The following is a 24742-nucleotide window of genomic DNA, read 5'->3' as shown; positions in this document are numbered from 1 at the left end:
TGTCGAGAATTTCTCCAAGGTTTCAAAGCCTCTAACTGAACTCCTCAAGAAAGATAAAAAGTTCGAGTGGGCAACACAGTGTGAGCATAGTTTTCAGGAACTGAAAAGATGCCTGACTTCCGCACATGTGTTGCTACCACGAGATTTCACTAAGGACTTTGTTATCTACTGCGACGCCTCGCGACAAGGATTAGGTTGCATTCTCATGCAGGATCGTCATGTGATTGCATACGCATATCGACAGTTGTGTCCACATGAGGATAATTATCCCACACATGATCTTGAGCTTGCAGCAGTAGTCCATGCACTTAAAACCTGGCGACATTACCTTCTTGGTAATCGTTGCGAAATTTTCACCGATCACCAAAGTCTGAAATATGCCTTCACCTAGCCGGATTTGAATGTCAGGCAAAGACGGTGGGTTGAGTTGATCACGGATTACGACTTAGGGATAACTTACACCCCGGGGAAGGCCAATGTTATGGCTGATGCACTAAGTCGTATGTCTTATTGTAACAATTTGATGCTACAACAAGGTCAACCACGTCTCTGTGAGGAATTTCGGAAGTTAAATCTTCATATTGTTCCTCAAGGATTCCTTTCTACCCTGGTGGCGAAGCCTACTCTTAGGGATCAAATCATAGCCGTGCAGGCATATGATAAGGGAATATCCCGGATCAAGGAGAATATTGCTAGCGGAAATGCTAGGGATTTCTCCATCAATGAGAAAGGTGTTGTGTTCTTTCACAATCGTTTAGTGGTTCCTAAGAGCAAACGTCTGCGGCAATTGATCCTTAAGGAGGCTCATAATTCTCCTCTCACTAATCATCCTGGTAGTACTAAGATGTATCAGGACCAATGCCAGAGGTTTTGGTGGACTAGGATGAAGAGAGAAATTGGTGGGTTCGTTGCTAACTACGACGTTTGTCGTCGAGTTAAGGCAGAACATCAAAGGCCTGCTGGCACCCTTGAACCTTTAGCTATTCTTGAATGGAAACGGGATAAAGTTAGTATGGATTTCATCACCGGATTTACCAAGACCAAGAAAGGAAATAATGCTATCTTTGTGGTCATTGACCGTCTCTCCAAAGTAGCTCATTTTCTTCCAGTTCGTGAGAGTATAACAGCTAGCCAGCTAGCAGAGTTATATATCTCTCGAATAGTGTCTCTTCATGGTGTTCCTCTGGAGATTAACTCAGACCGTGGAAGTATCTTTACTTCTCGCTTCTGGGAGAGTTTTCAGAATGCTATGGGGACTCACTTATCTTTTAGCACTGCTTTCCATCCTCAATCAAGTGGTCAAGTAGAAAGTGTGAATCAAGTCCTAGAAGATATGCTCCGAGCTTGTGTTATATTGTTCGGTATGAATTGGGAGAAGTGCCTTCCATTCGCCGAATTTTCCTATAACAATAGTTATCAATCAAGCTTGGGCAAAGCCCCTTTTGAACTTCTCTATGGACGAAGATGTTGAACACCTCTTAATTGGTCAGGAACTGGAGAGAGGCAACTCTTTGGCCCGGATATGATCCAGGATGCAGAAGTGCAGGTTCGCATTATTCGTGAAAAGTTGAAAACAACCCAGTCTCGTGAAAAGAGCCAATATGATCGTCATCATAAGGCTGTGACCTTTGAAGTTGACGAGAAGGCTTACCTTCGGGTTACACCTTTGAAGGGTACCCATCGATTCGGTATCAAGGGCAAGTTGGCTCCTCGTTACATTGGTCCTTTTCTCATTCTTGCCAAATGAGGAGAAGTTGCCCACCAATTGGAACTTCCTCCGCATATTTACAAATTTCATGATGTCTTCCACGTCTCGCAACTCAGGCGTTGCTTTTCGGATCCTATCCGTGAAGTGGACCACGAAACGCTTGATCTCCAAGATAACCTTTCATACCGAGAATACCCTGTGCGTATTCTTGATCAAGCTGAGCGTACCACTCGACGTCGGAACCTCAAGTTTCTTAAAGTTCAATGGTCAAATCATTCCGAAAAGGAGGCAACATGGGAAAGAGAGGGTCGTCTCCGACTTGAGTATCCTGCGCTATTCCCGACGACTTCCAAATCTCGGGACGAGATTCTTTTGAGTGGGGGTGAGTTGTCACATCCCTGGATCCCTAACTAGGGTTTAATATTTGTGCTCATGTTTTCTTCCATTGCATTGAAGAATTTGAAACGAACTCCAAATAAGTGGTGCAACTCAAATAAAAAAAACCTAGCCACGTCTTATTCTAAGGAAATTCAAATCTTGCCAAAATCAATGAACCCAAAATGGCCTTCTTAAAAGTTCAATATTTCTGATAAATTTTGAAAACAAATTATCAGGGGAGAAAACTATTTTCAAACCACTTTTGGCATTTTATTTAAAACCAGCAAGTCCCTGAATTCAAACTTATATTTGAATTCAAAAATATATAAGCTTTCAAAAATGCTGAAAACTTTATGGTTGATTGGAAATATTCCAACTAACACCCCAGCATTTTTCAAACTATTTTTAGTTTTGATTTAGTGCCAAAAATAAATAGCAACAAGTATCAACAAATAAAACAGAAATAGAAAAATGGAAAAGTCCTATCCTACGTTCACATTGGCCCAGCCCACCTCCACGCTTGTCTTCTTCCTCCTCGCCAGTGTGCAGCAGGAGGTGGCGCCGCGTTCTCCGGCATGCCCACGCAGCTACACGCCTGCCTGCCTCGCCTGATGTGCTGGAGGGTGGAGATAAACCTCCCCGCACACGTGCCCGAGCTCTCCCCCTCCTCATTCTTCCCCTGCTCTCTCTCCTCTCGGCCACCATTGGAGCCCGAGAAGAGCTCGAGCTCGCCGTCGCTCTGGCCTGCCTTCTTCCCTCCTGAGCCGCGTAGAAGAACCGCCAGGGTCCCCTGAAGTTTCCAAGCCACGACCTCGATGTCGAGACGCAGTGAATCACCGAGAAGCCGCCTTCTTCCTCCTCGGATTGCCGACGTTCATCGCCACTGTTCTTCCTCCTCAGGCCTCCCCCGAGCCTACTTTCAACGCCTCTGCACTCCTCGTGAGCTCAGGATCCTTTCCCCTCTATTTCCCCTCTCGATTCCGAGCCCTAGCACCTGATTCCACCGGAGCCCGACGATGACCGCCGCGGTAGCTCGTCCCCGGTGGCTCTCCGATGATCGGCTCGTTGATCTGAGGCTTGCAAACGCTTCAACACATCGCGTAGATGTTGTAGGAGCCTAGCCCCGCGCGTGATGCCCCCTGTTTCGATGACCCCGATGATGCCCGAGCTTCGGCCGCCGCCAAGCTCGTCGCCGACATCATCTCTGGCCAGATCAGGCCCGGTTCTATGCAGAAATGGAACGGTGGGTGAACGCTGGTCAGTCTGGTGCCTTCTGCCACGCAAATGGCCGTCAGAATGGGATTTCCGAGCCCCTCCGCCGTTCTGGTGGTCGCCGGAGGCTCACCGCCGGCGAGGACGACCTCGCCGCTGGTGGATCTAACCCCCCTGAGCCTATGACAGGTGGGGCCAGCCCCTGGTTAATTAAGTTTAGGATTAGTAAAAACAATTAATTAAATAAAAACATAAACAGTCACTGACATGTGGGTCCAGCCCTGATAATTAATCTATTAAGTGAAATTTAAACTAAAAACTGGGCACAGTCACTGACTAGTGGGTCCCACTGGTCAGGTTTGACTTTCAACGGCCAGTTGGACATGCTGATGTCATGCTGATGCAATAAAGCTTTTTCTGATTTAAAAGAATTCCAGAAAATGCCCAAAACTTGTAGAAATCATAGAAAATAATCTTTAACTCCAATGAAAATAATTTATATATGAAAAAGGATCAGAAAAATCCAAGGAATCTGATTTTGATATTTTCAAACATGTTTGAAAATGTTAACATCACCAAACATATTAAATGATGAATATGATAACCTTATTAAATAATTTGGAGTTGGAATTTGAAATCCATTTGAATTCCACTTCAAACATTATGACCAAACAATGATCAAGAACAATCAGCACCTCAAAATACCATCTTCATGCATGCTAAAACAAGATTACGTGAGCATCAGGTCGAATCAATTAAAAGGGTATTTGAAAATACCTTGTTTGAAGTGATATTTGAATCTTGATTCAAATCAACTTCAACTTAAGAAATGGTTGTCACATTAGCCTACCACCTTACATTTTCATGCCATGCTCATGCATCATCTTGTTGCATATGATTGTTATTGATTGATATTGTTTTTACCGGTAGGCCCCGCTCCTCCGGTTTCCACCGAATATCCGACTGACGGATATTGTCCCTCTGCTGAGCAACAAGGCAAGCAACCATTTTGATCATCCCGATAAATCCCATGTTCTCGCTCCTGCACTTACTTATTGCATTAGGATCAAATGCTTCAAATGCTTTGGCCACGTTAGTTGAACCCACTTCCTGTGCATGACCTGTCCTTGTCACAGTAAATAGCTGAACCTTGCAACCTAGCATACCTGGTAGATGCTTGAGCCATGATGTGCCTTATCCTGCTATGCATGCTATGCCTAGAGTTTTGTATGGTCTGTCATCTGCGTGATGAACGGAAATGTGAGAATGTGTTCAGTAAGTAAAGGCTGTGTGGTTGAACCTGATTTGGTAAAGGTACCGGTGAAAGGCTATGTAGGAGTACATGGCGGGTTGTTTCATTGGAACCGTCCTTAGGAACTGAGTTCCGTGTATGTAATCCAAGACTAGATACTACCACACGTTGGGATACTTAATGTTGGGGAACGTCGCATGGGAAACAAAAAATTTCCTACACGCACGAATACCTATCATGGTGATGTCCATCTACGAGAGGGGATTTCCGATCTACGGACCCTTGTAGATCGCACAGCAGAAGCATTAAGAAACGTGGTTGATGTAGTGGAACGTACTCACGTCCCTCGATCCGCCCCGCGAACCGTCCCACGAACCGTCCCGCGATCCGTCCCACGATCCGCTCCGATCTAGTGCCGAACGGACGACACCTCCGCGTTCAGCACATGTACAGCTCGACGATGATCTCGGCCTTCTTGATCCAGCAAGAGAGACTGAGAGGTAGATGAGTTCTCCGGCAGCGTGACGGCGCTCCGGAGGTTGGTGGTGATCTAATCTCAGCAGGGCTTCGCCCGAGCTCTGCCGAAACGCGATCTAGAGGTAAAACCGTGGAGGTATGTGGTCGGGCTGACGTGGCAAAAGTTGTCTCAAATCAGCCTTAATACCTCAGTATATATAGGAGGGAGGGAGGGGAGGAGGCAGCCTCAAACCCTCAAGGTTTGGCCGAAATTTGAGGTGGAGGAGTCCTACTCCAATCCTACTTGGAGTAGGATTCCACCTTCCCACTTGGAAACTCTTTCCACCTTGTGTTTTTCCCTTCTCAAACCTTATGAGCCTTAGTGGGAACTTATTCCAGCCCACTAGGGGCTGGTTTATCTCTTGCCATAGCCCATGAGACCCCTTGGGGCGTGACACCCCTCTCGATGGTCCCCGTCACCCCTCCCGGCACTCCCGGTACACTACCGATGAGCCCGAAACTTTTCCGGTAATGCCCGAAAACTTTCCGGTAACCAAATGAGGTCATCCTATATATCAATCTTCATCTACGGACCATTCCGGAAACCCTCGTGACATCCGTGATCCCATCCGGGACTCCGAACAACATTCGGTAACCAACCATATAACTCAAATACGCATAAAACATCGTCGAACCTTAAGTGTGCAGACCCTGCGGGTTCGAGAACTGTGTAGACATGACCCGAGGGACTCCTCGGTCAATATCCAATAGCGGGACCTGGATGCCCATATTGGATCCTACATATTCCGAAGATCTTTATCGGTTGAACCTCAGTGTCAAGGATTCATATAATCCCGTATGTCATTCCCTTTGTCCTTCGGTATGTTACTTGCCCGAGATTCGATCGTCGGTATCCGCATACCTATTTCAATCTCGTTTACCGGCAAGTCTCTTTACTCGTTCCATAATACAAGATCCCGTGACTTACACTAAGTCACATTGCTTGCAAGGCTTGTGTGTGATGTTGTATTACCGAGTGGGCCCCGAGATACCTCTCCGTCACATGGAGTGACAAATCCCAGTCTCGATCCATACTAACTCAACGAACACCTTTGGACATACCTGTAGAGCATCTTTATAGTCACCCAGTTACGTTGCGACGTTTGATACACACAAAGAATTGCTCCGGTGTCAGTTAGTTATATGATCTCATGGTCATAGGAGCAAATACTTGACACACAGAAAACAGTAGCAACAAAATGACACGATCAACATGCTACGTCTATTAGTTTGGGTCTAGTCCATCACATGATTCTCCTAATGATGTGATCCCGTTATCAAGTGACAACACTTGCCTATGGTCAGGAAATCTTGACCATCTTTGATCAACGAGCTAGTCAACTAGAGGCTTACTAGGGACAGTGTTTTGTCTATGTATCCACACATGCACCGTGTTTCCAATCAATACAATTATAGCAAGGATAATAAACGATTATCATGAACAAAGAAATACAATAATAACTAATTTATTATTTCCTCTAGGGCATATTTCCAACAGTCTCTGACTTGCACTAGAGTCAATAATCTAGTTCACATCATCATGTGATTTCAACGAATCCAACACCCATATAGTTCTGGGGTCTGATCACGTCTTGCTCGTGAGAGAAGTTTTAGTCAACGGTTCTGAAACTTTCAGATCCGTGCGTTCTTTCCAAATCTTTATGTCATCTTATAGATGCTGCTACTACGTGCTATTCGGAAATGCTCCAAATATCTACTCTACTATAGGAATCCGTTTCACTACTCATAGTTATTCGGATTAGTGTCAAAGCTTGCATCGACGTAACCCTTTACGACGAACTCTTTAACCACCTCCATAATCGAGAAAAATTCCTTAGTCTATTTAGTTACTAAGGATAACTTTGACCACTGATCAGTGATTCAATCCTGGATCACTCTGTGTACCTCTTAACAGACTTTGAGTCAAGGCACACATCAGGTGCGGTAACCAGCATGGCATACTTCAGATTCTACCTCCAAGGCATAGAAGACGACCTTCGTCTATTCTCTTTATTCTGTCGGGGTCGGGTTCTGAGTCTTACTCAAATTCACACCTCACAATGCAACCAAGAACTCCTTCTTTTCTGATCTATTTTGAACTCCTTCAAAATCTTGTCAAGGCATGCATCTTGTTGAAACTTCTATTAAGCGCTTTCGATCTATCTCCATAGATCTTTGATGCTCAACGTTCAAGTAGCGCAATCCAGGTACTCCTTTGAAAACTCCTTTCAAACAACCTTGTATGCTTTACAGAAATTCTACATTACTTCTCATCCACAATATGTCAACCACATATACTTATCAGAAATTCTATAGTGCTCCCACTCACTTCTTTGGAAATACAAGTTTCTCATAAACCTTGTACAAACCCAAAATATTTGATCATCTCATCGAAGTGTATATTCCAAATCCGAGATGCTTGCACCAGTCCATTGAAGGATCGCTAGAGCTTGCATACTTGCTAGTATCTTCAGGATCGACAAAACCTCCTAGTTGTATCACATACAATGTTTGATCAAGGAAACCGTAGAGGAAACAATGTTTTGACATCCTATGTGCAATATTTCATAAATAATGCAGCAACTACTAACATAATTCTAACAGACTTTTAGCATCGCTACGAGTGAGAAAGTCTCATCATAGTCAACTGTTTGATCTTGTCGGAAACATCTTTGCGACAAGTCGAGCTTTTCTTAATGGTGACTTATCACCATCATCGTCTGTCTTCCTTTTAAAGATTCATCTTTACTTAATAGTCCTATGACCATCAAGTAGTTCTTCCAAAGTCCACACTTTGTTTTCATACATGGATCCTCTCTCGGATTTCACGGCCTCGAGCCATTTGTCGGAATCCGGGCCCACCATTGCTTTCTTCATAAATTGTAGGTTCATTGTTGCTCAACAACATGACCTCCAAGATAGGGTTACCGTACCACTCTGCAGTAGTACGCGACCTTGTCAACCTACGAGGTTTGTAGTAACTTGATCCGATGCTCGATGATCACCATCATCAGCTTTCACTTCAATTGGTGTAGGCGCCACAGGAACAACTTCCTGCGCCCTGCTACACACTGGTTGAAGTGATGGTTCAGTAACCTCATCAAGTTCTACCACCCTCCCACTCAATTCTTTCGAGAGAAACCTTTCCTCAAGAAAGGATCCGTTTCTAGAAACAAACACTTTTCTTTCGGATCTGAGATAGGAGATGTACCCAACTGTTTTGGATATCCTATGAAGATGCATTTATCCGCTTTGGGTTCGAGCTTATCAGACTGAAACTTTTTCACATAAGTGTCGAAGCCCCAAACTTTCAAGAAACGACAGTTTAGATTTCTCTAAACCTCAGTCTATACTGTGTCATCTCAACGGAAATATGCGGTGCCCCATTTAAAGTGAATGTGGTTGTCTCTAATGCATAACCCATAAACGATAGTGGTAATTCGATAAGAGACATCATAGAATGCACCATACCAAATAGTGCGTGGCTATGACGTTCAGACACATCATCACACTATGATGTTCCAGGTGGCATGAACTGCGAAACAATTTCCACATTGTCTTAACTCCGTACCAAAACTCGTAACTCAGATATTCATTTCTATGATCATATCGTAGACCGTTTATCCTCTTGTTACGACGAACTTCACTCCGAAACAGAATTGAACTTTTTAATATTTCAGACTTGTGATTCATTAAGTAAATACTCTTGTATCTACTCAAATCGCCATTGAAGTAAGAAGATAATGATATCCACTGCGTGCCTCAGCACCCATTGGACTGCATACATCAAAATATATCACTTCAAACAAGTTACTATCTTGTTTCATCTCAATGAAAACAAGGCCTTGCTCATGTGGTATGATTTCCATGTCACTAGTGATTCAAAATCAAGTGAGTATAAAGATCCATCAGCATGGAGCCTCTTCATGCAATTTATACCAACATGACTCAAGCGGCAGTGCCACAAGTAAGTGGTACTATCATCATTACCTCGTATCTTTTGGCACCAATATCATGAACATGTGTAACACTACGATCGAGATTCAATAAACCATTGAAGGTGATTATTCAAGCAAATAGAGTAACCGTTATTCTCTTTAAATGAATAATCGTATTGCAATAAACACGATCCAATCATGTTCATGCTTAACGCAAGCACCAAATAACAATTATTAAGGTTTAACACCAATCCCGAAGGTAGAGGGAGCGTGCGACATTTGATCATATCAACCTTGGAAACACTTCCAACACGTATTGTCACCTCACCTTTAGCCAGTCTCCGTTTATGCCGTAGCTTTCATTTCGTGTTACTAATCACTTAGCAACCGAACCGGTATCCAATACCCTCGTGCTACTAGGAGTACTAGTAAAGTACACATCAACATCATGTATATCAAATATACTTCTTTCGACTTTTGCCAGCCTTCTTATCTACCAAGTATCTAGAGTTGCTCCGCCTCAGTGACCGTTCCCCTCATAACAGAAGCACTTAGTCCCGGGCTTGGGTTTAATCTGGGGTCTCTTCATTAGTGCAACAACTACTTTGCCGTTTCACGAAGTATCCCTTCTAGCCCTTGCCTTTCTCGAAACTTAGTGGTTTTACTAACCATCAACTATTGATGCTCCTTCTTGATTTCTACTTTCGCAGTGTCAAACATCGCGAATCGCTCAAGGATCATTGTATCTATCCTTGATATGTTATAGTTCATCACGAAGCTCTCACAGCTTGGTGGCAGTGACTTTGGAGAACCATCACTATCTTATCTGGAAGATCAACTCCCACTTGATTCAAGCGATTGTCGTACTCAGATAATCTGAGCAGATGCTCAATGATTGAGCTCTTCTCCTCTACTTCGTGGACAAAGAATCTTGTCGGAGGTCTCATACCTCTTAACAAGGGCACAAGCATGAAATCACAATTTCATCTCTTTAGAACATCTCTTATGTTCCGTGACGTTTCAAAACGTCTTCGGCGCCTTTGCTTCTAAGCCATTAAGTATTTTGTACTGAACTATCGTGTAGTCATCAGAAACGTGTATGTCGGATGTTCACAACATCTACAGACGACGCTCGAGGTGCAGCACACCGAGTGGTGCATTAAGGACATAAGCCTTCTGCGCAGGAACGAGGACAATCCTCTGCAAAGTTTGCTACTATCAACTTTCAACTAAATTTTCTCTAGGAACATATAAAAACAGTAGAGCTATAGCGCAAGCTACATCGTAATTCGCATAGACCATTAGACTATGTTCATGACAATTAGTTCAAATAATCATATTACTTAAGAACTCCCACTCAAAAAGTACATCTCTCTAGTCATTTGAGTGGCACATGATCCAAATCCACTATCTCAAGTCTGATCATCACGTGAGTCGAGAATAGTTTCAGTGGTAAGCATCTCTATGCTAATCATATCAACTATACGATTCATGCTCGACCTTTCAGTCTCATGTGTTCCAAGGCCATGTCTGCACATGCTAGGCTCGTCAAGCTTAACCCGAGTGTTCTGCGTGTGCAACTGTTTTGCACCCATTGTATGTGAACGTTGAGTCTATCACACCCGATCATCACGTGGTGTCTCGAAACGAAGAACTGTCGCAACGGTGCATAGTCGGGGAGAACACAATTTCGTCTTGAAATTTTAGTGAGAGATCACCTCATAATGCTACCATCGTTCTAAGCAAGATAAGGTGCATAAAGGATTAACATCACATGCAATTCATAAGTGACATGATATGGCCATCATCATGCGCTTCTTGATCTCCATCACCAAAGCACCAGCACGATCTTCTTGTCACCGGCGTCACACCATGATCTCCATCATCATGATCTCCATCAACGTGTCGCCATCGGGGTTGTCGTGCTACTCATGCTATCACTACTAAAGCTACGTCCTAGCAATATAGTAAACGCATCTGCAAGCACAAACGTTAGTTTAAAGACAACCCTATGGCTGCCGGTTGTCGTACCATCGACGTGCAAGTCGATATTAACTATTACAACATGATCATCTCATACATCCAATATATCACATCACATCGTTGGCCATATCACATCACAAGCATACCCTGCAAAAACAAGTTAGACATCCTCTAATTGTTGTTGCATGTTTTACGTGGTGACCATGGGTATCTAGTAGGATCGCATCTTACTTAGGCAAACACCACAACGGAGATATATGAATTGCTACTTAACCTCATCCAAGGACCTCCTCGGTCAAATCCTATTCAACTAAAGTTGGAGAAACCGACACTCGCCGGTCATCTTTGAGCAACGGAGTTACTCATAGCGATGAAACCAGTCTCTCATAAGCGTACGAGTAATGTCGGTCCGAGCCGCTTCGATCCAACAATACCGCGGAATCAAGAAAAAACTAAGGAGGGCAGCAAAACGTACATCACCGCCCACAAAAACTTTTGTGTTCTACTCGAGAAGACATCTACGCATGAACCTAGCTCATGATGCCACTGTTGGGGAACGTCGCATGGGAAACAAAAAATTTCCTACGCGCACGAAGACCTATCATGGTGATGTCCATCTACGAGACGGGATTTCCGATCTACGCACCCTTGTAGATCGCACAGCAGAAGCGTTAAGAAATGCGGTTGATGTAGTGGAACGTCCTCACGTCCCTCGATCCGCCCCACGAACCGTCCCACGAACCATCCCGCGATCCGTCCCACGATCCGCTCCGATCTAGTGCCGAACGGACGACACCTCCGCGTTCAGCACACGTACAGCTCGACGATGATCTCGGCCTTCTTGATCTAGCAAGAGAGACAGGGAGGTAGATGAGTTCTCCGGCAGCGTGACGGCGCTTAGGAGGTTGGTGGTGATCTAATCTCAGCGGGGCTTCGCCCGAGCTCTGCAGAAACGCGATCTAGAGGTAAAACCGTGGAGGTATGTGGTCGGGCTGACATGGCAAAAGTTGTCTCAAATCAGCCCTAATACCTCAGTATATATAGGAGGGAGGGTGGGGAGGAGGCAGCCTCAAACCCTCAAGGTTTGGCCGAAATTTGAGGTGGAGGAGTCCTACTCCAATTCTACTTGGAGTAGGATTCCACCTTCCCACTTGGAAACTCTTTCCACCTTGTGTTTTTCCCTTCTCAAACCTTATGGGCCTTAGTGGGAACTTACTCCAGCCCACTAGGGGCTGGTTTATCTCTTCCCATAGCCCATGAGACCCCTTGGGGCATGACACCCCTCTCGATGGTCCCCGTCACCCCTCCCGGCACTCCCGGTACACTACCGATGAGCCCGAAACTTTTTCGGTAATGCCCGAAAACTTTCCGGTAACCAAATGAGGTCATCCTATATATCAATCTTCATCTACGGACCATTCCGGAAACCCTCGGGACATCCGTGATCCCATCCGGGACTCCGAACAACATTCGGTAACCAACCATATAACTCAAATACGCATAAAACATCGTCGAACCTTAAGTGTGCAGACCCTGCGGGTTCGAGAACTATGTAGACATGACCCAAGGGACTCCTCGGTCAATATCCAACAGCGGGACCTGGATGCCCATATTGGATCCTACATATTCCGAAGATCTTTATCGGTTGAACCTCAGTGTCAAGGATTCATATAATCCCGTATGTCATTCGCTTTGTCCTTCAGTATGTTACTTGCCCGAGATTCGATCGTCGGTATCCGCATACCTATTTCAATCTCGTTTACGGGCAAGTCTCTTTACTCATTTCGTAATACAAGATCCCGTGACTTACACTAAGTCACATTGCTTGCAAGGCTTGTGTGTGATGTTGTATTACCGAGTGGGCCCCGAGATACCTCTCCGTCACACGGAGTGACAAATCCCAGTCTCGATCCATACTAACTCAACGAACACCTTCGGAGATACCTGTAGAGCATCTTTATAGTCACCCAGTTACGTTGCGATGTTTGATACACACAAAGCATTCCTCCGGTGTCAGTTAGTTATATGATCTCATGGTCATAGGAACAAATACTTGACACGCAGAAAACAGTAGCAACAAAATGACACGATCAACATGCTACGTCTATTAGTTTGGGTCTAGTCCATCACATGATTCTCCTAATGATGTGATCCCGTTATCAAGTGACAACACTTGCCTATGGTCAGGAAACCTTGACCATCTTTGATCAACGAGCTAGTCAACTAGAGGCTTACTAGGGACAGTGTTTTGTCTATGTATCCACACATGCACTGTGTTTCCAATCAATACAATTATAGCATGGATAATAAACGATTGTCATGAACAAAGAAATATAATAATAACTAATTTATTATTGCCTCTAGGGCATATTTCCAACACTTAATTGACCCTCTCGACTTATTAATCGCTTAGTACTCGGTCCAGGAGTTGCAAGTAGTTTCTGGTGTTTATAGACATGCTGGAGGCCGTGTGTAGCGCTGACCTTAGAGGTGGGCTATGATGCGGTAGGCAGTGGCACGGTGTACCAAGTGGCACTCGGATGGTGGGCTTGGGAACCCTGAGCACATCGTTTGGGGCCATGGCGGAAACCTCGGCCGGACATCCGTGCGGCTTACCCTCAGATAGGCGATAGACCTGGACTAAGTATTAGCGTGGTGAACGGTCATGGTCGACTCCCTCGTTGGGCTTCCACTTGAAGGTTGCCGAGGTGCATGACGTGCACATGGCGATAAGTGGCGAGAGCGTGTGTGAAGAAGTACACCCCTGCAGGGTTATGATCTATTCGAATAGCCGCGTCCGCGGATATGGACTACTTGGAGACATATGTTGTTAATAGATAACTATATTGGCTACTCATAAAATTGTCGAGATAAGCGTGAGTGTCGTGGACGGCATTTCCGTATGGAGACGGAATGGTTCCACGATGGAGTATTGTTGTGGTGTTAGTGGACTCGTGTGCGAGAAATCAAAGTTGTCAAAACTATTTAAAAATGCAAGTTGTCTAGCCAAGAGTCAAATGCTGGCTTCCCGCATGAAACCCCACAATTCCTTATTGATACATTGCATGAGTAGATAGCTTATCCTAAAGTCTTGTTGAGTACTTTTGTACTCACGTTTGCTTAATAATTGTTGCATAGTTGTTAATGACCCTAATGGAGGGTTCTATCTAGACATCGACGACGACGAGTAGCTGGTATCCCAGCTACGATCTGGTCCTAGGATGGGTCTGTAGATAGTCAGGCCATGTGCCTTTGTCTTTCCCTCTGTCTGTACTCAGACAGTTTTACTCTTCCGCTAGCTTGTAAGAACTGTGTGTATGACTTCTGATGATGGGTCGTGAGACCCCTACCTTGTAATATTATGTGTGTGGATCTTCCGAGCCTTCTAAATAAAGTTTCTATGTTTATGGTTATGTTGTGATGCCAACGATGTATCTATACATATCGGTATGCCATGCATACGTGTGTTGTACTTGATAGGTATGGGGTTCGATTACCTAGCCGTAGGCTTTAGTAGCACTCCTTACAGGGAAATGCCCCTCTGTGATCCAACGAGCCATGGTAGTTCGCTACTGTAACGGACACATTGGTTGACCGGCATGTGTCCTTCTTAGCTGCTGTGTCTGTCCCCTTTGGGGAAATGTCACGCGATGTAATGGAGTCCTTGTAACTTGCTACGACTCGTCTACATTCACTCGTAACCGACACCTGCTTTGCTGGGTCATGTATGCATGTCCCTTTGCGGAACTGCCGCTTTGGTTTATGACTAGACATGTCGATCCGGGTTCTTTGTCATTGGATTGCTAGTGACACGATTGCATACGTGAGTCAAAAGGCGCAAACGATCCCGGCTAAGGTAAGGCTGCAGCCGTGGGGATAACCGTGCGTGAGACTGCAAAGAGATGCGATGTGTTACAGGCCGGATTCCTATGGCTTAGGATCGGGGTCCCGACATCCTTTAACTTTTCAAATGTTTCAGACTTGTGCTTCATTAAGTAAACATACCCATATCTACTTAAATCATCAGTGAGGGTGAGAACATAACGATAGCCACCGCGTGCCTCAACGCTCATTGGACCGCATACATCGGTATGTATTATTTCCAACAAGTTGGTTGCTCGCTCCATTGTTCCGGACAACGGAGTCTTGGTCATCTTGCCCATGAGGCATGGTTCGCATGTGTCAAATGATTCAAAATCAAGAAACTCCAAAAGTCCATCTGTATGGAGTTTCTTCATGCGCTTGACACCGATATGACCAAGGCGGCAGTGCCACAAGTATGTGGGACTATCGTTATCAACTTTACATCTTATGGTACTCACACTATGAATATTTGTAACGCCACAATCGAAATTCATGAAGAATAAACCATTGACCAGCGGGGCATGACCATAAAACATACCACTCATATAAATAGAACAACCATTATTCTCGGATTTAAACGAGTAGCCATCTTGCATCAAGCGAGATCCCGATACAATGTTCATTCTTAGAGCTGGTACTAAATAACAATTATTAAAGTTTAAAAATAATCCCGAAAGTAGATGTAGAGGTAGCATGCCGACGGCGATCACATGGACCTTGGAACCATTCTCGACGTGCATCGTCACCTCGTCCTTTGCCAGACTACGCTTGTTCTGCAGTTTCTGCTTTGAGTTGCAACTATGAGCAACAACACCGGTATCAAATACCCAGGAGCTACTACGAGGGCTGGTAAGGTACACATCAATAACATGTATATCATATATACCTTTGACGTTGCCAGCCTTCTTATCCGCTAAGTACTTGGGGCAATTTCGCTTCCAGTGACGAGTTCCCTTGGAGTAATAGTACTCAGACTCAGTCTTAGGTCCTTTCTTTGGCTTCTTCCTGGAAACTTTTTTACCGGGTGCAACAACTGCTTTGCCGTCCTTCTTGAAGTTCTTTCTACCCTTGCCTTTCTTGAAACTGGTAGTCTTATTCACCATGAACACCTGATGTTCTTTCTTGATTTCTACCTCCGCAGATTTCAACATTGAATACAACTCGGGAATAGTCTTTTCCAGCCCTTGCATGGTGTAATTCATCACAAAGCCTTTATAGCTAGGTGGAAGCGACTGGAGGATTCTGTCAATTACCGCGTCATCCGGAAGTTCAACTCCCAGCTGAGTCAAGCGGTTGTGCAACCCAGACATTCTGAGTATGTGCTCACCGACATAACTATTCTTGTCCATCTTACAGCTAAAGAACTTGTCGGAGACTTCATATCTCTCGACCCGGGCATGAACTTGAAAAACAAGTTTCAGCTCCTCGAACATCTCATATGCTCCGTGTTTCTCAAAATGCCTTTGGAGCCCCGGTTCCAAACTGTAAAGCATGCCACACTGAACCAGAGAGTAGTTATCACTCCGCGACTGCCAGGCGTTCTTAACGTCCTGGGTTCCCGCGGGAACGGAGGATCACCTAGCGGTGCATTAAGGGTACACGCCTTCTTGGAAGCAGTGAGGATGAGCTTTAAGTTACGAGCTCAATCCGGATAGTTGCTCCCATCATCTTTCAGCTTGGTTTTCTCTAGGAACGCGCTGAAGTTGAATGAGACATTTGCATTGGCCATTGGATCTATAATATTTGTAAAGACAATTTTAGACTAAGTTCATGATAATTAAGTTCATCTAATCAAATTACCAATGAACTCCCACTTAGATCGACATCCCTCTAGTCATCCAAGTGTTACATGATCCACGTCGACTAGCCCGTGTCCAATCATCACGTGGGACAGACTAGTAATCAATGGTGAGCATCTCCATGCTGATCGTATCAACCATCCGACTCATGTTTGACCTTTTGGTCTCCCGTATTCGAGGCCATGTCTGTACATGCTAGGCTCTTCGAGTTAACCTAAGTGTTTTGCGTGTGTAAACTGGCTTACACCCGTTGTATGCGAACGTTAGAACCTATCACACCCGATCATCACGTGGTGCTTCGAGACAACGATCCTTCGCAATGGTTCACACTTAGGGGAATACTTATCTCGAAATTTTAATGAGGGATCATCTTATCTTTGCTACCGTCGTTCTAAGCAATAAGATGAAAAACATGATAAACATCACATGCAATCATATAGTGACTTGATATGGCCAATGTCATCTTGCTCCTTTGATATCCATCTTCGAGGCACCATGATCATCATTGTCACCGGCATGACACCATGATCTCCAGCGCTGCGCCTCCGTGAATTTGTCACGCCAACTATTACTTGCACTACTATAGCTAACGTTTCGCAATAAAGTAAAGTAATCACATGGCGTTGCATCTCATTCAATAAATTAAGACAACTCCTATGGCTCCTGCCGGTTGTCATACTCATCGACATGCAAGTCGTGAATCCTATTACAAGAACATGATCAATCTCATACATCACATATGTAACATCACATCCTTTTGGCCATATCACATCACAAAGCATACCCTGCAAAAACAAGTTAGACGTCCTCTAATTGTTGTTGCAAGTTTTACATGGCTGATTTTGGTTTCTTGAAAGAATGCTTCTTACCTACGTGACAACCATAACATTGATATGCCAATGCTATTTACCCTTCATAATGACCCTCTTCATCGAATCCGATCCTACTAAAGTAGGAGAGACAGATACCCGCTAGCCACCTTATGCAACAAGTGCATGTCGGTCGGTGGGACTAGTCAAACGTAAGAGTACATGTAAAGTCGGTCTAGGCCGCTTCATCGCACGATGATGCCGAATCAAGATAAGACAAGTAACGACAAGCAACTGACAAATCAGGGCCCAGAACTTTTGTGTTCTACTCGTGCATAGAATCTACGCATAGAACCTGGCTCTGATACCACTGCTGGGGAACGTAGTAATTTCAAAAAAATTCCTACACCATACCAAGGATCTAGCTAGGAGAAACCAGCAACGAGAGAAGGGGTAGAGCGTCTTCATACCTTTGAAGATCGCTAAGTGGAAGCGATGCTAGAACACGGTTGATGGAGTCATACTCACAGCGATTCAGATTGCGGTGGATTTCGATCTATGCACCGAACAACGGTGCCTCCGCGTCCGACAGACGTGCAGCCCAGTGACGTCTCCAACGCCTTGATCCAACAAGGAGGGAGGAGAGGTTGAGGGAGAGCTCCGGCAGCACGACGGTATGGTGACGATGGAGCTGCGTGGTACTCCCCCAGGGCTTCGCCAAGCTCTACGGAGGATGAGGAGGAGGAGGTGTAGGGCTGCGCCGTGGAGGTGGAAGAAGTTGTGTGTTGCAGCCCCAAAACAATCCACGATATATGGGAGGACAGGTAGGAGGGTGCCCACCCCTAGGGTTTCCACCCTAGGAGGGTGCGGCAGCCCTAGATGGGCAAGGGGCAGCGACCAAGGGTGGAGGAGGTGGGCTTGGAGCCCAAGGCTGCCCCTCCATGCCTAGGGTTTGGCCCCCCTCCACCCCTTGTGCGCCTTGGGCTGATGGTGATGGCACACCAACCTACTTAGGGGCTGGTTCCCATCCACCTTTTGGCCCATGTAGCACTTTGGGGCTGGTGGCCCTTCCGGGTGGTCCCGGTACATTAACCGTGACGCCCGAACCACTTCCGGTGATCAAATCCTCACTTCCTATATATGAATATTTACCTCCGAACCATTCCAGAGCTCCTCATGATGTCCGGGATTTCATCCGGGACTCTGAACAACCTTTGGTAACCACGTATACTATTCCCATATAACCCTAGCGTCATCGAACCTTAGGTGTGTAGACCCTATGGGTTCGGGAACCATGCAGACATGACCGAGACACCTCTCTGGTCAATAACCAACAACGGGGTCTGGATATCCATGTTGGTTCCCACATGTTCCACGATGATCTTACGGATGAACCACGATGTCATGGATTCGATCAATCCTGTATGCAATTCCCTTCGTCTACCGATATGATACTTGCCCGAGATTCGATCGTCGGTATCCCTGTACCTTGTTCAATCTCATTACCGTCAAGTCTCTTTATTAGTTCCGTAACACATCATCCTGTGGCTAACCCCTTAGTCACATTGAGCTCACTATGATGCTGGATTACCGGGTGGGCCCAGAGATACCTCTCCGTCACACGGAGTGACAAATCCCAGTCTTGATTTGTACAACCCAACACACACTTTCGGAGATAACTGTAGTGCACCTTTATGATCACCCATTTACGTTGTGATGTTTGATACACCAAAAGCACTCCTACGGTATCCAGGAGTTGCACAATCTCATGGTCTAAGGAAATGAGACTTGACATTAGAAAAGCTTTAGCAGACAAACAACACGATCTAGTGCTATGCTTAGGATTGGGTCTTGTCCATCACATCATTCCCCAATGATGTGATCCCTTATCAATGACATCCAATGTCCATGATCAGGAAACCATGATCATCTACTGATCAACGAGCTAGCCAACAAGAGGCTCACTAGGGACACATTGTGATCTATATATTCACACATGCATTACGGTTTCCGGTTAATACAATTATAGCATGAATAATAGACAATTATCATGAAATAGGAAATATAATAATAACCACTTTATTATTGCCTCTAGGGCATATTTCCAACATTAAGGACACGGTGGGGTTATGTGTGACGTAAGTAGGTGTTCATGATCATTCTTTTGATCATCATTAGTTCACGTCCGTTATACGTAGTTCCTCCCCCTATCTTATTCTTGTACTCGTAAGTTAGTCACTCAAATAAATGCTTAGTCACTTGCTGCAGCCTCCCCACTTAACCATACCTCACCCATTAAGATTTGCTAGTCTTGATACCTTTGGAAATGAGATTGTTGAGTCCCTGTGGCTCACAGATTACTACAACACAAGTTGTAGGTACAGGTAAAGTTAGATTATGACGTGAGCATGATGATTGTACTTTTAGCGTTTCTTCTTCTTATTATTCATCGATCTAGGATGGGTTCCAGGCCGGCAGCCTGGGATAGCAAGAATGGACGCCGTTTTTTTATCGTTTGTTTTCGTCCGTAGTCGGACCCTGCTCTTCTTCATGATGACTATATATTGTTGTATTGAAGTGAACTTGATGTAGCTTGTGGAGAGTGTAAGCCAACTCCTTATACTCATGTTTTCAGTACGTGTACTTGTAACGATGTCCATTCTTGCGAAACAACGAGATGCGCTTCTATCCCTGTCGAGGTCCTCGTGCCAAAATAAGGATAGGGTCGCATCTTGGGCGTTACAAGTTGGTATTAGAGCAGTACCGACCTAGGAACCCCCTTGATTGATTGAACTTGACCGAGTCGAGTCTAGTGAAAAACTACTTTGAGTCTAGTTATATATCGGAGAGTAGGATTCTTTTTTCTCCTCTTCTATGCTCTCGTGAGGAATCTTGATGTAAGAATTTTAATTCTACCCTTCTTCTCACTCAATTTTTTTAGGACCACGCGAATATTTGTGGAATCTATGTGATGTCGATGTGACGGTATTCTGACTTGGTGCCTCCTGTTGTGTTGATTTTATTCCGGGGAGTTGAGCTCCAGGGGATTCTTGAGCACATCGTTATCATTCAGATTTCTTAGTATCTCAGGATGAAGGATGTTCGAAATTTCTTCAATACTAGTAGTGGCAAGATAAACCCGGCATCCCCAGTACTGGTGCACAGAGTTTGGGGGGTACCGCCATACTTGGTATCGTTGTGATTACGAGGGTTTGAGATAGATGAGTTTCCGACATCTCTGGTTATGAGTTGATGGATGTGATACACTGGACGGGTTAGTGTTATTGCTAGGATTTGAGTGATGGATTTTACTCCTTGTATCCATGGACCCGATTGCATGACTAGAAAATTTTGGGAGTTCTTAGGTGGGAATTTAAGTAGTTGCTTACAGGACAATCTTCCAAAGATGCATGATGTGAGGTTGGGGTTCGACATCTAGTGGATTCGTTTGTTCACGTTCATCTTACGTCGGTTCTCATTGTGTCTTAAAGAGTCCTTGTAGCTTGCTACGACTCGGGGACGCTTCATATGTCGTGTGCATTGCCTTGTACGAGATGGCTACTGTAGGATAGAGCCCGTGCGATCCTATCCATGAAAATATCCAATTAAATCTTTGTCATCAGTTTGTTCTGGTTTGTTTTGTAAGCCGGATCCTTTGTTTTTTCTAGAGTATGGTAATTCGAGTTTCTTTGATGTCAAGTGTTGAATTCATATCTTTCCAAGAGGCGTTCTCATATTTTTATGGGAATGCAAATTCTTTTGCTCAATCAAGTTGTGTTTTCAATTCTTGTCAACTGCAGTCATCATGTCAATTCTTTTTCATTCGGTGTGCTTCTCTTCAAGTCAATTCAATCCTCTCCAATATTTGGAAGATCAATCTCATTTCTTTCGGAGTTCGTCTCATCTGTTCCAAGTTTTCTTTGTTTTCCCCGCCCTCCCGCCTTTTTCTTCAATGTTTCTATTATCATCCAAATATCTTCCTTTCATTATTGTTTCCGCTATCTTTTCTTTTCTTTTGTTCCCGGTAATTCATTGTGAAGATTCTCACGAGTTTCATGTTCATCATTCTTCATTCTTGTTCTCTTTTACGGAGGATTCAATTCAAGCTTTCGGTGTTCTTCCATCCTTTTATTTTGTTCAATTCTTTCAGTGTTGGAAATTCTCTTCAAGCATCTCTTGTCATTCATAATTTTTTTCTATTTGGAGTGCTAAAGGTATCTTAGAAGTTCTTGATTTCAATCCTTTCAATTATTTCGAGGTTCTCAACCCTATCAAGTTCTCATGTGTACCGGTGCAATACCTCTCTTCCTAAGAAGTTTTTTCAACGATGGTTTCTTTTGAGTGGGCCCATAACCCACAAGTTTTCCCATGATTTTTCCTGGCTATTCTTGTTTTTTCTGGAAATCTCTAGTTCTTTTAAATATGACATAAGTATGATTCCATCAGTCATATTCCTGCTCAAGATCGTTTTCAATTAAGTTTCCTCGTTGACTCAACTTTTCCTTATTCATTATTCTGGAGTGCCTCAGTAATTTTGGTGGTGTCCCTTCTCATCATTTTCAGCTTGGAAGACCGAAGGAGAGTTTCTCTTAAATCTTGCTCCATTCTTTTGAAGATTGTCATCTCAGCTTCGTGTTATCCTCTCATTTGTTTTTGATCATGAGTAATTCCTTCCATATCTCTCCGGTGCATTTCTGAGTTGTTTCATTTCTCGATCATCCGAAAGCCATCATTTCAGAAGACTTCTTCGTTCTCAGCTTTCAGCCTTCATTCTCAAATTCTTCTAAATTGTTGTCTCTTCGTTCGTATCTCAATTATTCCGTGCGTTGTTGAAGTGTTCTCTCAGGTGGATCATGATCCCTTCATTCTCGTGTATCTTCGCTCATTCCTGGTATCCTTATTCAGTTGTGAATTCTTACCGGTGGCTTGTTCATGCATTCTCAGATCGAATCATGCTCTCTTTTCCTCTTGTGGCCGAGTTCATTGTGTTATCCTCTTTCATTCCAAATTCTTACCAGTGCTTTCTTCAAGACTTCTTCAAGTTTGTGCTCATGTCTCTCCTCAATTTTATAAGAGGAATAAGTGGTATGCTAAATCTGTTGCTTGTCATCAATTTAACATGACGAAGGATAAGCACAACATAACTCTTATTCTTGTTTCGTCAAGGTGATTTCAATCCTTCTTCCGGAGTGTCTCATGATATCAATTTTCTATTCTATGTTGTTCATCTTCTTTTTCTAGAGTTCCAAAGTTTTTTCTCAAGAATCTCTTCCTGAAGCTACATCTAAATATATGCAAGGCTTCAATCTTATTCTTTTCAACGTTCAGCTCTTTATATCATCCTTTCATCCCGGTGTTCTCCAAGGGTTCTTCTTGGTGATTCATCAAGGTTTCAATTCTTTCTCGAAGTGTTCTTCAACATTCTTGTTGGAGAGGCTCAAATATGTTGTGTTTTGCATTCCAAGTGCAATTCTCCCTCCTTGATCCTTTGAGGTGGTGTTATAGCATTCTTGTTAGTGGAGGAGTCTGAAAGAGAATTTGTTTCAAGAATGAAATATGTAAACCCACCAAATCCTTTGATCCTGAGATATTTTAACCCATGGTTTCTTCATTGACTTATCTTGGATTAGATTTCATCGAAAGCTTTGTCTAAGGATTGTTGCTATTATGGTGATTATCGTTGATCCAATTTCTCAATGTGTCCTCTTGGTGTAAGAAGTTGTGCATATCTTCTTGCTCCCAATCAATCCTTGTTTCAATTAGTGGATGGTTGTCACCTCATTATTTTGGGATGGTTTCCATAAGCCACAACAAGCTTCTTCTTTTTGTTGTTGATTTCCAACAACTCGATTCAATTTCGTCTTTCTAAGGGTGCTCTTCTAGTTCAATTCTGGTAGAATGTGTCATTTTCTTCTCCATTCTTTTATTTCCAGTACTCAAGTTTCTATTCTCTTGTTCGGAGATGTTGTGATGTTGCTCATTTTATATCAATCATCTCGGGTTGTCAAGATCATGTTCTTTCATTGCTTATGAATTTAGTTGGTTTGTTGTGAATCTTGATCTTTCCATCTTATCAATTTTTGTCCTCAATTTCCTACCGAAGTGCTGCCGAAACTTTGTGTGAATTCTTGCTTGTTTCTGATATCATTCTTAATCTCTTTGCAACCTTCAAGGATCGTTGGTTTCACTCGTTTGTCAAAGAAGCGACTAAGTTTTACCTCTTACTATCTCTCATACTTTTCAACTTTCTTTCTTAAATCTCGGGGCGAGATCTCTTGTTAGTGTAGGAGAGCAGTAACAGCCCGAGACCGACGCTCCAAAGGATTCCCCTTTTATTCTGTTTTCGTCGTGTGACTTATTTGTTTGTCGCATTCATCATCGCGTCATTCGCATCATCCTCATTGCATTGGCACTCTGTTGTCGTCAGTTTTCGAAACCTGCATCCGTTATTAGTTGCCGGTTCTACCTGTTTCATCGTTGACCGTTTTGAGACCAACCACACACGTGCGTGCCCGCGACATCACTTAAATATTGTTTGTAAATATGTGTATCAAATATTCTTGGATTGGGTCGAAACTTGGCGTGCAACCTTATTTTAGTGTAGATAGGTTGTCTATCAAATTTCATCACAATTGGAGTTCGTTTGATACCCGAACGATCGACCATAGCCGCACCGTCTTCGGTTTATTGTCGGACGTTTTTTCGGTGTTTAAACATATTGTGCCGGGCTGCAAACACCTCCCTTCTCTCAGACCATCATGGTTACACAGCCCACCTAGCCCATCAACACCATCCCCACATCCGGAGTCATCCGATCGAAATCGTACGGCTCGAAAATGGGCTAATTCCCCTAACCCTACCCCCTTTCCCTATTTAACAACCTCCCGAGGCCAAATTTGGGCAAAACCCTAGCCTACCTAGCCTCCTCCCACCTCGGCCTTGTTCTCTGCGTCAGCCCCGTCCACCGCCGCCACTTGGCGTGCCACCCATCCACCCAGACGCCGCAGCCGCCAACCGTGGCCAATAGGAGGCTTCCACCTTGCCGTGCGCCTCCACCTCCTCCGCGGCCCGTAGAGCCTACGTTCGGCCAGCTCGGGCCCGAACCGCCGCCGCTCGGCCGCGAGCCAGCTGCCCCGAGCCTCCCCGCTCCTGCCCTACTCGCTGCCCCAATGAGGATCGAGAGCAGCTCGATCCCGCGCCCGAGCCCCGCCGCATCACCGGCCACCGGCCGTCGGCGGCGAGCTCCCATGCCAGTCCCCTGCACCCTGCCTCTCCTCCTCCTC

Source organism: Hordeum vulgare, chromosome 4H (assembly GCF_904849725.1).
Source record: "Hordeum vulgare subsp. vulgare chromosome 4H, MorexV3_pseudomolecules_assembly, whole genome shotgun sequence".
NCBI lineage: Eukaryota > Viridiplantae > Streptophyta > Magnoliopsida > Poales > Poaceae > Hordeum > Hordeum vulgare.
This window is presented reverse-complemented; position numbering follows the sequence as displayed.